At 36.5% G+C, this 6,000-nt stretch overlaps 1 non-coding gene across 1 annotated transcript; it reads left to right on the forward strand.

Annotated features, from left to right (window-relative positions):
- The first annotated feature begins 4,408 nt into the window (after positions 1–4,408).
- Positions 4,409–4,480, forward strand: trnaq-cug (transfer RNA glutamine (anticodon CUG)). Its single transcript has one exon. It is a non-coding gene; the product is annotated as a tRNA-Gln (tRNA).
- The last annotated feature ends 1,520 nt before the right edge of the window (positions 4,481–6,000 follow it).

Consider the following 6,000-nt stretch of genomic DNA (forward strand, 5'->3'; position numbering starts at 1 on the left):
ATTGAACACAGCAGTCCCACCCCCTTTTGAAGTCGGTTCTGGAAGTAAATTTTCCATCAATTTTTTCTCTTGGACTTTTGAAAAATCTGACATCACAGAGGTTAACCAACTACGTGCTAAATATTATCCATAAACGCTGTTGTTTTAAGTCCAAAAAGCATGTTTAAAACACAAGATTCAAGAAAATGTTTAATAACTTTTCAGTTTATAATGTTTTAGAAACAGATTTGGAATAAAATTATACATCTTGTGGTTATTAGTTACCAAGTAGCTGATAATATCCTGAGATTTCAAAGTTTTAATATTATTTTTATTCAGAAAGTCTAGAGCAGGAGTGTCAAACATATGGCCCGGGGTCCAGATCCGGCCCTCCAAGACCTTTAATCTGGCCCTCGGCTGATTTTCTAATAAAATATTTTAATTCTATTTTCTATTAAAATATTGATAATTTTCTGCGGTGCTTATCATAGCAGCATCTCCAGAGCCTCTGTACGTGGCCCCTCCCACCAGAGCAGCACAAATAAAGACTTGTCTCTTTCCAAACGCTCTTAAAGGACGATCATTTTAACTGTTGACCGCAACACCCTCATCAACAAAATGTCAAAAATGAGAAAAGTGGACGCCAAGTGCAGGATTTTCCAAGAAAAATTTACTTATTCCTATTTGCACGCAAGTTCGTGTTAAAATTGCAATTTTCTTAAAGTTTCAGTTTGTTCATAATATTATAATATTTTGTAAAAGAAAGAGTTCATCAATTAAAAAAGATTTCTAGATTTCTTTTAGATTTGTGTTTCTCTGCACAAATATTTGAACTTATTTTTATTTTTGGGGTTTATATGACATGAGTTTTCTGATCCGGCCCCTTTGGGATCAAAGTCGGTTGGATACGGCCCCCGGACCTAAATGAGTTTGACAACCCTGACCTAGAGGAAAAATGAATGGGAAATTTACTGCTATATTTATATTTACGGGTGCAGGGGCGGGTTGCCACTGTTGAGCTCTGTTTTCAGTTTCAGACAGACCATGCTTGTCCTTTTTTGGATAATCCACCTGTCAATCACACCCATTGAATGCTAGGAGATCCACCGCTGACCAGATTCTATCTATTTTTTTTTTTTGTGATGTATTGAAGAAGTATGTGTATTCCTAACCACTGTCCTCCATCTGAAATTATAACGCCAAAATGAATATCGTGAACGCAACCTATTAACCTTTTCAAAGCACAAAAGGGCCACACAGATAAGAGCTATGCAATCCTATGGGAGCAGCATGGACGTCCTCCTCTGCAGTGTAAATGGCTTCTCTAGTTTTTCATGTTAAACTTTGTGATTGTTGTTGTGACCGGTGCCTCAGACAATCATAGTCTCCTGTAGTTCAAGGGCTCATGTGGTGAAGTGTAGACTTGGCTTTGATAAAACTTTTCCTGCCTCTTTAAAAAGTTTAGACAACAAAAATGTCCTACGGCAAAGAATGAAATAAAACTTTTATCTTGATTTTTGGTAATGAGTTAAGATTTTTATGAAGGTTTTTTGTGGGAATACTGTGTGAGGGGTATTCAAAATTTTGCATAACTTTTCGTTTCTGGTGTTTCTGTTGAGATGTTTGTGTTTTGTGTTGAATTCTTCACGGTATCTCCACAGATCTGACTTTCAACTCGACTTTGATACTAAGGAATAGACTCGATATTCAATACTGATTCCAAATTAGAATATGAATGTCAGCTCAAAATCAAGTTCATTTTTGTTCTGTGAATGTAATTTTTTTTCGATACAGTATTCTATTGGGCATTGGCAATTAATATAGTAAAATGCTGATTTTTGTTGTAATATCTGAGTTGTGAGTTCTTGGGTCTAGTCAGTAACAGAAATGATCAGGTTCAACATTTGTGAATTGACCGTTTGTATATTTCATAAGAGAGTACAATGAAATGAAAAGGGAAATCTGTCCCTTCCCCCATCTGTGGAAGACAAGATCACATTCAAGAATCTGAAAACCAGCAATAATCACATGCTTGTCTCCATGGAGAGGTAACTTAAATGCCATACTGGGCAACATTCAAGGCAATAACATCTCCCTGGAGGCAAGCAAGGTGCAGTAAAGTTACATAATGCAGCTTTAAACCGTCTGCAGAGCCTGATCAGGCCAGTGCGCACTCTGGTGTGGGTGTGTTTCTGCGGAGCCGGAGTGAGAGACATTCATCGTGATTAAAGTGAGGAGTAGCGGAGTGGAGATAACAGTGTCTCTGCTGCATCAGCACTCACTGTACAAGAGCTCAGAGATACAGCCCTCTGTAACCAGGGATACAGCCCCCTGTAACCAGGGATACAGCCCTCTGTAACCAGAGATACAGCCCTCTATAACCAGGGATGCAGCCCCCTGTAACCAGGGATACAGCCCTCTGTAACCAGAGATACAGCCCTCTATAACCAGGGATACAGCCCCCTGTAACCAGGGATACAGCCCTCTGTAACCAGAGATACAGCCCTCTATAACCAGGGATACAGCCCCCTGTAACCAGGGATACAGCCCTCTGTAACCAGGGATACAGCCCCCTATAACCAGGGATACAGCCCCCTGTAACCAGAGATACAGCCCTCTATAACCAGGGATACAGCCCCCTGTAACCAGAGATACAGCCCTCTATAACCAGGGATACAGCCCTCTATAACCAGGGATACAGCCCCCTGTAACCAGGGATACAGCCCTCTGTAACCCAGGGATACAGCCCCCTGTAACCAGAGATACAGCCCTCTGTAACCACGGATACAGCCCTCTATAACCAGGGATACACCTTTACCTTTAGCTCAGTAGAAATGGGCAATTCTGGAGTTGAAATTATCCACATAAAGGTGTATGAAGTTTAAAAACACAGTATGACATCACAAGGAGGAACAGAGTGTTTTCAGTCTGTGTCAGTTTCTCAGCCTAAATATGGAGGATTTGTTTGTTACAGTTTTTTCAATTGTTTTAGGCCATTTTTTTCAGTCTTGCTTTAGTTTGATCATTTGATGCAAACGTGTCTCTAAACAAGGGCACAGGTCGTCGTCAAATCATTTGGAACATTTCTCATCAGTTCACAGAGTTCTCAGGCTCTTTCTCCGAACACTGGACACAGCTGTCTTTCAGAAACACACATGATCAAAGAATTTAGCTTCTTTCTTTGTCAACACTACAGGTCTGTTCACACATGGTAAAGGCCCAAACTCCGTCACTTTCAATATAGAAACTCAAACATGAGCAAAAAGGAAATATTTGTGAGCACCCAAAATCTATCAACAAAGATTTCACACTTCCAAAGTACAGAAACGTCATACAATAACATAGAAATGTCATACATATATCCTGTGTACTGTTGGTGTAAATAAGTGGCTATAACTTCATTATTCCGACTGTAAAATATTCAGATGTGCAGGATCATGGGGAAGAGAAAATAAGCCCCTTTATTTAATATTATAACATGTTTCAGTCTGTGTAAAAAATGATCAAAACAAGAAATAATTATCACGTACTGAGGGTGTAAAACCAGTATTCAGTTTCCCACACAGATGGAGGTGTCTAAAAGCTTCTGTCCCAAAACAGAACAATTCTCATGTTTCAGTCTCGTCAGAATAATGTCATTATGGTTCTCTGTGTCGCCATTTTCCCGCTCAAACTCTCAGGGGTCCGTGAGCAAAACAACAGGCACTTTGGTTTGGTTATGCTGGAAATTATAACACAAACACACAATTTGAAATTAAATCTACAAGTTTATTTATTTATTTTGTATTATTTTAGAATCTATATCGTTTTATTTATTTATTTGTTAATTAATTTATTTATTCATTGTATTATTTTAGAATCTATATTATTTATTTTATTTTTTTATTTTGCCCTAAGAATAATAAATAGTCATAAGTTTTCGATAAAATTGAGCAGATCTAGATTAACTAACATATTATTTTATGCTATCAATATTTATTTATTTATTTTGGAGCAAAATTTTAAATATATTTGGAAACTGGCAAGATCTTTGACAAGATTTCAATATTTCTGAATGAAACGTTGAATTACACCGCCATCTGGTGGACAAGGGATAAAATGCATCCTCGTTACAGTAAAACCAAGATAACACTTTTTTTTTTTTTTCTTTTCTTGTCCTATACTACAGTTGGACATAAAAATAATTGTTTACTGCCCATATAAAGTTTTGGATTAATTTTGTAGCGATTAAAATAATGTAATATGAGGAAATTTTTTTTTTTAACTAAAAGCCCCGTACTTATTCAAAATTTAAGTGGTAACACATTTTTGAGTAATATAAAAATTTAAATAAAATAATTCATAAACAATAATACATTTAAAACAAAAAATACCGTTAGGTCGTTAGTGCGCATGCTCTAAATGCTGTGACTTCTTACTTTCTACACGCGGTTCCATGGTGTAATGGTTAGCACTCTGGACTCTGAATCCAGCGATCCGAGTTCAAATCTCGGTGGAACCTGACTTTTTAATCGACTAAAATATTCTCGAATCAGTGCATGACCAGGTGTTACTATTATTACAGTACTATCATTGTGTTGTGATCTAAAAGTATTGTCTGAATTGAATCTGCTTGTGGAGAAAATATAACTGTGGACTTGTTTTTATACATTTATTCAACTGCAGGTGTTAATTGTTTAATAAGAATGCATTCTTACTGTGTGCAGAGTCACATCTCCACTGATGTTTAGGCTTAATGCCATACTGTGGAATATAACAGGCAAAGTCTCCATGTAAACAAGAAGATGCCTGACCATTCACCAGAGAGATTTCATAGAGCACTTTTATAAATATTACTGCAACATTTACTGCAAAGTTTACTGCATAGATCTTGTTTGTCAAATTTATGCCAAAATCAATTTTTTATTACCCCGTTTACTGAGGCATTACTTTCATTGGCCTCCAGGTGTCAGTACACTCACATACAACAACACACAAACCTACACGTTTCAGATATGTCCAAACTGAGAAGTTTTGGCACGTACAGAGGAGGGACAGTATATAAATGAATATAAATAATTTGGACGCTAGCATCCAAGAGAGAAAAGTTTCATGTTGACAACATTTAAACTGTCTCAGAAATTATTTATTATTTAATATTTTGCCCTTCCATTTACATTAACTTACATTAAATTATACAGTTGCACTTGAATTACAAAGCAAACTTTTTCTATTTTCAAGTCTAATTAAGCACATGACAACAATTATTTTTATTATTTGTTTACTAAATTAGTGGACGATTTTTTTCAAAAGTTATTCCTCACTTACCTTATGCATTCCAAGCATCTTAATTAATCACAGAGATGAGTTTATAAGCACTTTTCACAACTTTCTGACACCAGCATGAAGTTTTGACATCATGGTAAAACTAACCAACTAGCATGCTAACTATGCACTTCCTGATTATCAGAAAATGAAATGTTTTATAGTTAGATGCAAACAGTACATAGCAGTTAAACACTTAAGCTCACTCAAAAATATATCTGTACTGGGGTAAAACACATTTTGCTCAAAAACGTGGGGAAAATTTGGTGCAAGGACCGAAATAAATGATCTGCTCATCATGTATTAAGTCTTTGTTCAAGGCTATTGGTATAATTTTTTTAAGTGTTACAAAGATTTTAAATACAACGTTCAGGAAAGGTGGGTAGTACATGTACTTGAGTATTGTACTAGCAGCGTACTTTTATTCCTGCACAAGCAATATGTGTATTGGAGTAAAAGTACTCTAGGGGGACACGGGAGCGTTTTGTCCACTGTAGGTTGGCGGTTCGAATCCCACTCTCTATATAAACATCACTGAGCGGTGAGGGGTCAGCACTCAGATCCACAGACTCACAGGTTGGCGATGTGATTCTAGCTCCCACAGATGAATACTGAATTAGGCTGAAAATGGGCATTTGATAAAATTTTCTTAATCAACCATCGGAGAATTAATGATCAATTTTCGATTAATTATTAATGTTTTTATATTAAAATTAT

Source organism: Boleophthalmus pectinirostris, unplaced genomic scaffold (genome assembly GCF_026225935.1).
Source record: "Boleophthalmus pectinirostris isolate CB_2022bp ecotype Guang Dong unplaced genomic scaffold, ASM2622593v1 HiC_scaffold_19, whole genome shotgun sequence".
Taxonomy (NCBI): domain Eukaryota; kingdom Metazoa; phylum Chordata; class Actinopteri; order Gobiiformes; family Gobiidae; genus Boleophthalmus; species Boleophthalmus pectinirostris.